We start from the raw sequence: 10,700 nt of genomic DNA on the forward strand, positions 1-10,700 counted from the left end.
TCCATCGCCCCGTCACCTATGTTAGATATTTCTAATTCTATCCCTCCCCAATCTCCCTACCCTCTGCTCTCCTTCCCTTAGCCCCCCACCTCCCAACAGACCCCAATGTGTGATGTTCCCCTACCTGTGTCTATGTGTTCTCATTGTTCAATACCCACTTATGAGTGAGAACTTAACATGATATCTTTTAGTTAAAATCTTATGTGTTAACTGAGGTCCAGTTATTTACATCTCAGATGTAAAGAGAGGTCACCACTGTTTACATTCATTGTCTACTCTTCGGCGTTGTCTACTCTTCGGTAAATACCAGGGTCTCATTAGGACCATGCTGAAACATCACAGGGCTTGTATTGCCTCACTTTCTTAATTCTGTAAGTCTTTGGCATCACTAACTTTGAAGGATGAGAATTTCACACATTATACTTATTGCAACTGCCATACTAGCACAAGGCCTGGGTCCTATTCCAGTGCCTGGCACCTAGTCAATAATTGTTGAAATGAATTAAAAGCTATGAATATTTTTTCAAAGGAACATCCTATATTACAGTGGTGGCATTTTCTTTGTCACAGTATTCCAAGAGGATAAAAATGAGCCTTTTATTTAATGGGATTGTTTTTAGGACTTTTTAATGGCTCAAGCTGTTTTCTGCTTTCAGGCTAAGAAAGAGAATTAAAGAAAAAATGGAGGGGAGGGTCGGAGGTTCTGCAGGATTTAAGGGAAGAGAAGATTGTATATCCCAATACTTTGGTATACTGGAGAAGACTGTTAAAGAAAAAAAAAACCGATCATGACCCTTGTTAAAGATGTTAAGGCAGACATTATCTAAGGTAGGACCTCGTGATAGGTATAGGGACCACTACAATGGAATCCTGCAGTGAGGGAGAGAGAGTGGATTCAGTCCTAACTTCGACAAGGCTGAGTGCAGATTTATAACTAAGGAGCAGGGTGGGGATCAGTGCATGGAAAATTACTAGGAAGAAAAACATCAAAGGTAAGAGGTTTCTGGCTATAACAACTTAATAGGATTATTGCTGAAGGCAGACTAGTGTGATAGGATATCAAAGGTAGTAGGACACCAAAGGTGGGGCATTCTCCCTAAGTAGAGTTAGCAGGATTCTTGCTCAAACTGGATCCTGCAAGAACAAAGAAGGAAGCTCAGTGTTGCCTAGTCCAGCAGAGGAATCAGAGGAGCCTTGCTAAAGTTTTGGTCAAAGGAGAGAATCTTTGTCAAGACATAAAATGAGCAACCTTAGATTGAGGAGAATGAAACTCATCACTCTTGTGACTGGCTTGACTTCATGTATTAAAATGACTTTTAGATGTAACATTGCATCATAATGAAACCAAATTATCCTGATTTCCAGAGAGCTAATAAAATAAACATTACAGGCCAGGCGCGGTGGCTCACACCTATAATCCCAGCACTTTGGGAGGCCGAGGCGGGTGGATCATGAGGTCAAGAGATCGAGACCATCCTGGTCAACAAGGTGAAATCCCGTCTCTACTAAAAATACAAAAATTAGCTGGGCATGGTGGTGCGCGCCTGTAGACCCAGCTACTCGGGAGGCTGAGGCAGGAGAATTGTTTGAACCCAGAAGGCGGAGTTTGTGGTGAGCCGAGATTGTGCCATTGCACTCCAGTCTGGGTAACAACAGCGAAACTCCGTCTCAAAAATAAATAAATAAAATAAAATAAACATTACAAAATAAAGATGTTGTATCTAAGAAGCAATCATGATTCATTAGATAAACTTTCTTTTAAAATTTTTACTTTTTAGGTTTCAACAAATAAATTAATATGTTTTAAAAGTGAGAATGCTGGAACAAAGCAAAAATTTGTTACGAAATAGTCACATCATTTAGAAATCATCATGTGCAATTACATTTAAAGGGGTATTTTCAAATGACTAGATAGTGTATTCATTTTTTTTAATTTTTAATTTTCATGAATACATGGTAAGTATATACAATTATGGGGTACATGAGATATTTTGATACAGGTGTGTGATGTGTGATCATCATATTACAGAAAATGAGGTATCCATCCCCTCAAGCATTTATCCTTTGTAGTACAAACAATCCAATTATACTATTTTAGTTATTTAGAAATATTCAATATTCATATATTCTCATACTTATGGACAGAGGTTCTAAGAAAACAGGTATGCACCATGTAGGAAAATTTAAAAACAGTGAAAAGCAAATATGGTTTTAGGTGACTTGGAAAATGAGTCCCAGCACTAGAAATAATTGTATGATTATTGTGGAGAAAGTTTCTGCATCTTTAGGGCAGTGAATATTTATACTCAGTTTACTTCCTTCTTGAAATAGAAATAAATGATCTTAAAATCTGAGTGAAATTTAGGGACATTATTAACAGTTAAATTGATATTTTCATTGTAAAACCAGAGCATGTTACAATTATTTATTGTGGTTTATTTTAGATTATGTTCAAACAAATAATGAATTTTATTATGTCCACAGTAAAACTCATCTTAATTTGCCTCTGTTTATTGGTGCTTTGGCAAATTCATAAACTATATCCTGTTTACATATTGACACTGCTACTTTGAAAACGGTTTTGAATGAATGTTAACCACATATTGGTACAAAAAAGGGGAGTAAAAGTGAAGAGAATGGGTCCTTAAATGAGAGCCACTGATTTAGGTGGGTAGAAAGATATAAGGGCAAACTATACCTTATTTATACACACACGCACCACACACACACACACACACACACACACACAGAGAGAGAAATATCTATTTGAATAAATTTTTTCCATTCATGATGGCAATATTCTCCCATATTATAAATGGATTGGCTAAATTGAGCAGGCATCCTCCTTCTTGCATTAATGCAGTGGAGGAATCTGCTTAATGTTAAAACACATGCTTTAAATGAAGGGACACCCCCGACCCCTGCCACAAACAGGCTTTGTGTGAGCAACATAGCTGTGTATTCACCTGGGTGCAGGTGGGCTAAGGCCGAAAAGGGCATTAGTGAAGCGCAGTGGGATAGGAGTTGGTTTTATAGGTTGGGGCAAATGTTTTGGGGAGGGAGCAGGGGTGTTATGGAGTAAGATCACTTACGGTGGTGGGGGTAGGGGCAAGGAGTATACATTACCATAAGTTCAGTTACAGTGGCGGGTAGGGTAAGGCGTAAGAGTAGTTAAGATGGTAGGGTGGGGTGACGAGTATTCACATTATCATAATAACGTTTAAGATGGCAGGGTGGGTTTAGAAGCTTAATGTCCAGGGGAAGCTCCGCTGGGTGATCAAGGTTAATGGCGAACACAGACAGGGGAGTGGAGGGTAATCAGCCAAGGCAGGCAGGACTTCAGACACTGGGTCCGGGCTTACACATGGAGGCCTGACACTTAAACTCAGCTGCTCTTCTGGTGGTGCCTAGCCTAGGACACCACTTGAACTTGTGAACAGACTATTCTGTTTCTCTAGATTCTTGGAAGATGAACTGAATTATTGTCATATCTGCTTTGAATGTCTCTTAGGCAATGAGTTTTACTCCAAAAAAGAGAAAGGTGGAACTTCATTAGGCTAATAGTACAGGTAATATGACTATTTCTGGACTTGCTTGCTGAATAAAATCTATGAAGCTTGCTTTCATTGTTAATCTCATTAGATAACAAAATTATGAGGGAAGAAGGCAAATAGGCTTCACCTTCCTCTTACTATTGGAGTTACCTATATATTTCAAAATAACCAAATAAGTGCAAATAACTACATTAGGTCAGTTCTACAATGTCAAATTGAAGATTAAACTTGCTGTTGCTGAACAGTTTCATGCTAGGGATATACTTAAAAGCAAGCTTTCAAAAATATGTAGTTATAATCATATATAAAATATCTAGGTTAGCATTGTTTGTAATAACAATAACAACAACAACAAAAAAACAAACCACTTAAATATACATCAACAGGAAAATGAATCAATGAAGTATTGTTTATTTAGAACGTGGAATATTATAGAGAAGTAAAAATGAACAAGAATGTGACAAGCATATAATGAGATAAAAACAAATTGCCAAAGGATAAATACAATAAAATACCATTTACACCAAACTTATTATTACTATTATTATTATTTTAAAAAGAAGGTTTCACCATGTTGGTCAGGCTGGTCTCGAACTCTTGGCCTCAGGTGATCCATCTGCCTCAGCCTCTCAAAGTGCTAGGAATACAGGCATGAGCCAGCACGCCCAGCCTGTACCAAACTTTAAAAATGCAAAAACAATACATGTTACTTAGAGATATATTTAGACCACCAAAATAAGTATCTTAGTAAAATAAACATCATTTTATTTTGGATAGTTGGAGGATGGTGAATAGCATAGTTAGTTGGGAAGAGATATATAAGGAGATTTAAATGTGTCATGGCTATATAGATGTCTGCTCTATTTTTCTTAAATATAAGTATTAAATATTATATAATCACTTGTTTTAAGGGGAGACAGAGGTCTGGCCTTTAAAAACGATTACGTTGGCTCTTCTAGGCAGAATGATTTATTGGGGAAGCTTGGAGACATTGGAGAGTTTGATGAAATTTAGCTGAGAGCAGATTGTAGTTGGGCTGAGCAGGTGGCAGTGGAGAGAGCTTGGTTTATGATATATTTTGGAAGCAGAAGCAGTGGGATTTGTTGATGACATAGATGTACAAAATGAAATACAGAGAGAAATGAAGTTTGGATATATACCTAGCAGTTTATACATATAAACCCCCCTCTCACTATATGTTATATTATATATATATAAAACTCCTTCATATATAATATTTGTGTTAGGAACATTCCAATTCTACCTCTTTTTTTTTTTTTTAATTTTTTCTTTATTTTTTTTAAAGACAGGGTTTCACCATGTTGGTGAGGCTGGTCTTGAACTCCCGACCTCAGGTGATCCGCCTGCCTTGGCCTCCAAAGTGCTTGGATTACAGGCGTGAGCCACCATGCCTAGTCCAAATTCTACTTTTTAAGGTATTCTGAAATATACAATAAGATCCCAGCGGGATTGCTGGATCATATGGTAGTTCTATTTGTAGTTTTTTTTTTTAGAAACCTCCATACTGTTCTCCATAGTGACTGTACTAATCCACATTCCTATCAACAGTGTACAAGGGTTTTATATATGTTAATAAAAACCTCTCTCTCTCTCTGTATATATATGCAAAGGACCTGAAGTTATACATAAATATATACTATATATTTATATAGAATAGACATACTATATGTTATATATTATATATTTATGTAGAATATGCATATTACATATTTCATATATTATAGATTTTATTATATAGTATATATTTATTATCTATGTATATAGGGAGGGTCTCTTTATATATATTTATATATTATAGTTATATATAAATATTTATCTATATTTATATTTTATATAGAAGTTCTCTATATGCATATAGAGAGGTTTGTATATATAAAAAATATGTATAGTAAGAGGTTTTATATTTATATAAACATGTATTTTATAGCTATAACTCCCCCCCGATATAAATATGTAATCTCTCTCTCTCTAAATATATATAATGAAACCTCTCTCTATATAATATATATTTATATATCTCTCTATATACAAAGATATACATATCTTTCTATATATGAAATATATTTACATATGGGGGATTCTTATATATATAAAATATAATATATATAGATAGGGAGTTATATATTTTTATTATTAATAATATGTAATTATATATGTTATTAAATTATATATATATAGAGAGAGAGATGGGGTTCTCTTGAACTCCTGGACTCAAGTGATCCTCCTACCTCAGCCTGCTGCATAGCTTGGACTGCAGGTGTATATCACCAAACCTGGCTAGAAATAGTTTGAATTAAATTACTGGTGAGCTATCTATTCTATTGGTGGAGAGTGGATTCCCTTCTCATTTAGAATTCCCTACTTGGATTAGTTCTCCTTGGAACAATTATATGCATTAGTGTAATGTAGGTAATCACTCCATGGAACACTGGTCAAAACAATGAAAAGATAAGGATCTATTTTATGACTTTAGTTTTCTAAGATATACCTGAAGTTCCTGTTATATAAAATTATCCTTATTAAATGTCAGCATGATTCAGCATCCTTACCCATTATTAGAATGACTTTCTATAATATGTATTTGTTCTTTAATTTAAAAAATTTTAATCAGTATAAACTTTTTATCTTTTATTGTAAAACTTCAGGTCCTGACCGGGCGTGGTGGCTAACGCCTGTAATCCCAGCACTTTGGGAGGCTGAGGCTGGCGGATCACGAGGTCAGGAGATCAAGACCATCCTGGCCAACACGGTGAAACCCCATCTCTACTAAAAAATACAAAAATTAGCTGGGCGTGGTGGCGCATGCCTGTAGTCCCAGCTACTTGGGAGGCTGAAGGCAGAGAATTGCTTGAACCCAGGAGGCAGAGGTTGCAGTAAGCAAGATCATGCCACTGCACTCCAGCCCGGCCCCCCGCAACAGACTCTGTCTTAAAAAAAAAAAAAAAAAACAACTTCAGGTCCTTTGCATTCTATACATAATGAATTTCCTTTTTTTATTTTCTAATTTTTTTTTTTTTTTAAATATAATAGACAAGGGGTTTCACCATATTGGTCAGGCTGGTCTTGATCTCCTGACCTCAGGTGATCCACCTGCCTCGGCCTCCCAAAGTGCTGGGATTACAAGCGTGAGCCACCATGCCCAGCCAATTCATTTCCTTTTGAAAGTTTGGTGTTGTCAAACTTCTAAGAACTAATGATTTAGGAAGATGGCTGTGAATATCCCCTGACCATTGCCTTGCAGACCTGGAGGACTCCTTTTCATAGAAGACCAGGGACTGATATGACTCTATTGGTTTCTGTAGCTCTTTTTTCTTTCTCAATACAGACTCCTTCCTCTCCCATCACCACCCATATTCTAATTAATTAAAACAGATTGTCAGTTTCTAAACACAAATGCAATACCTATACTTTTATCTTTTCTCATATTATTCCTTTACCCAGTATTTCTTCCTCTGCCAAACTATTATTTTTTCTAAAAGATCCAACATAAAATTTACCTATGTTGTTAAGACTTATCTAACCTTTTTAGATAGAACTAATCTTTTCTTCTTGAGGCCATCAGAGCACTTTACTTAAAAGCAGCGGTGCCATTGATCACATCTCCTTTTCTCTATTTTCCTCACTTCCATTAATTCTGAGCAAACAAGAGCTCTGCTTTACTTGACTTTGTATCCCTACTGCCTAACACAGTGCTTGACAAATAGGTGAGGAATTGTATTGCTCTGCCCAGCACCACAGTAAAATGCCACAGACTGGGTGGTTTAAACAAGACAAATTACTCAGAGTTCTGGAAACGCCAAGATCAAGGCGCCAGTAGGGTCAGTTTCTGGTGGGACCTCTCTTGGCTTGCAGGCAGCTGCCTTCTATTGGTGTCCCCACATAGCCTTTCTTTTGTGTGCTCTCAGACAGAGGGTGCCTAAGCCCAGGAGTGAGTGAGCTCTGGTCTTTCTCTCTCTCTCTTTCTCTCTCTCTTTTTTTTTTTTTTTTAAAATAAAGACGGGGTTTCACCATGTTGGTCAGGCTGCTCTTGAACTCCCGATCTCAGGTGATCTGCCTGCCTTGGCCTCCAAAGTGCTTGGATTACAGGCGTGAGCCACCACGCCTGGCCCTTTTTCTCTTATTATAAGGATATTAGTCTTATCAAAGTAGTGCTCCACCCTTATAGCCTCATTAACCCTTAAATACCTCCTTAAAGACCCTATCAGTAAAAGGAATCACATTGTGGGTTAGGGCCTCAGCATATGAATTTTCAAGGGGGCAAAATTTATTCAATAACAGTAAACTTTATAATAAAAAGTGTTGAATGAATGACATTATTCTTATTTTCAGAAATGTTTTTATCAACTACTTGCTGATGTCTGAATTCCTTTAGAAATAGATGGAACTTTGAGCAGCAGAGATGAAAGGTTTAAGATAGAAATGTTTGGGTGAGGCAATTTATTGAAAATCATTTACTCTAAAGTGTAATGAGTTGATTAGTTGCCATCCTACATGACTGAGTGCACCTTGTTTCAGTTCAGAAGGAGAGGATGGATTCTGGCATTGGAGGGTTGGGGAAAGTGAACTGGTACAGAGAAAGCTGGGGATATTGAGTTATAAGGAAAGAAAAGACAGAATATTCTTTCATGTTCTGGTAGTGATGAAGACTTAGTGACTAGGAAGTCATTTGGAGGTGATATAATAAGGCAATGATGGTCAGAACTTCCAGTTAGATTTTACAAGGGCATATGAGACTGATTCCAGCTCCTCCAATTTTTTCAATTGCAGCCAAATTATCTATGTGTAATTCAACCTGTCTCATCAAATAAATGAGGGTTATAATATCACCTAATTTACAATTTTGCTGTGGTGTTTAAATAAAAATGTATAGTACACATCCCAGTTTCTGGACACAGTTAGCATTATGAGACGTTATAAATATTAATATTATTTTTAACATTATTAGATGCTCAAAGGAGGTGTTAGTGATGCAGCACTGAGCAAAGCAGACAAAGATTCCTGCTCAGGTAGAGCTTGCTCTAGTGCAACATCTGTGCGTGTGTGTGTGTCTGTGTGTCTGCATGAATACAGCTTCAAGGTAACACTGATTGTCTTTGAACCACACCACACATAATAAAATTGATTTAATAATTAATGTATGTTTACAAGGTCACCTTCAGTGTAATGGACTTCATTCCCAGAGCACTAATTAATGGAGGCTGTGATTGTCAAGGCACAAAACAAAAATGCTAGAATCCTGACAATTATATTACAAAGTTGTCCACTCGAGTTTTAAATATTTGGGAAGAACAATGAAAAGTTACTAAAATGACTACTTTGTCTAAAACCATGTAATTATATAAACATGGAAATGATTATCATAATATAGAAGAAAAATCTATTTTCTGATCACTTTCACTGGCAGATTTTCTTATTTTGCTGATCAATACTGAGGTACCTGTCTGATACAAAATCCCTTTTTATGGATGTGCCTTCAAAGCATTTATTCTCAGATCACTCAGATAGCAAATGGAATTGCGCTTGGAACAATGACTAGTGTTATGTGGAGCATTTCGCTCTAGTGTTCATATTTGTCTTCTTTCCTGTTAAGCCCTTAAATCGCTGCCAAGTGGTGTCAAAGCACCATAGCAACAACAGGAGGTAGTTTCTATTCACCTGAAAATTCATTAATCACAGTTTCCTTTTAAATCTAGCTAGAATCTTTAGCTGAAATTTATGTAGTTTCTTATAATTTTTTGTTTGGGAAGGGTTGGTAGTAGTTATTTTAGAATATAAAAGTATTAAAATCTTTTGAATGTAAAAATTACTTTAAAAATTCAAAATACCATTTACTAATTATTTATATTTTAATCGATGTGTTTGTTCCACCAGAAAGAACCAAAATATTTTTTTTTGAATTTTTATGCTTTGAGAGCAAAACAAGATTCTTCAATAATTGCATGTTGGAGATTCTATTTATCTTCTTCAGTGGAAGTCTGTAAGCCACACATTATTAAACTGGGGGTTCCTTTGTTGAGAGGCTACAAAAGTGTTTATTTAAGATACCCATATGTTCAACAACTATTTTCGTAAAAGGGAGGAGTGGGTTCATGCCTTTATTCATCAAGCATTTTCTTGGAGCCTGTTATGTACAGGGCCTGATCTAGGTATGGAGTACAAAGATAATTGAAATATGAAACAAAAGGGAAGAGTAATACATACGTAGACAAATAAAAATATGCATAGTAGAGATATTTTGTTGATCGAGCTGGCACATTTTGCCCAGTTCTTTGTAGTTTTGAGTTGCGTTTTTTTTTGTAGTTTTTATTTGTAGTCTTCTGCATTCAATTGAGGATTTTAATAAGTTCCCTTAATTTATTTTTGGCTCTCATGATGAATTATTTTAGAAATATAGTAATATTGTAATATTTGTAAAATAATTCATCATGAGAGCTAAAGTTGTCTATAATATCATCATGAACATTGTAGAAAACTAACATAACAAAATGAAAAACAAATACTACTCTGTGAGTCTTTAGGGTGGTGTTTTCTTTCCTTTTGTTGTGTTAGTTTTCTATAATATTCATGATGGATCTTTTCTGTCAGCCAGCTTCAAATGACATACATCTATTTCTGTATTTTACCAAGAGAAAGAAAAGAGTGTTTTTCATTTGTAACGTAGAAATAGTAATAATATTTCATATAAAGTGGTGTTGTGAAGATTAGAGTTAATTGTTTAAAAGCATAACAATGTCTGGCACGTAGTAAGTGCTACAAAAATGTAGTTAATTAAATAAAATATACATTATTTCCATGGCTTCATTCCAGTCATTGTCTCTTTGGTTACTGTGGTTGAACTGAGTCAACTTACTCTTTCTGTTTGGTAAAAACAGTAGCCATCCCTAAGTAAAAGTGAAAGCAAGCTTCAGCAAATTACCACACGTACAGACATTTATTAACTAAATATTGATTAGTAAGAGAACATACAAAACAACAAAAAATTAAAATAAATATTTTGTACAACTCATTTTATAGTTTCTAGATAGCTCCAGTTCTCCATCCATGAAGTGCTTTGAGCACTGCTTTGGATAAAAGGTTCACTAAAACTAAATGCCGAAATTCGAAAGACAAGATATTTCAGCTTTG

The sequence above is a fragment of the Callithrix jacchus genome, chromosome 4, assembly GCF_049354715.1.
Source record: "Callithrix jacchus isolate 240 chromosome 4, calJac240_pri, whole genome shotgun sequence".
NCBI classification, from domain to species: Eukaryota; Metazoa; Chordata; class Mammalia; order Primates; family Cebidae; genus Callithrix; species Callithrix jacchus.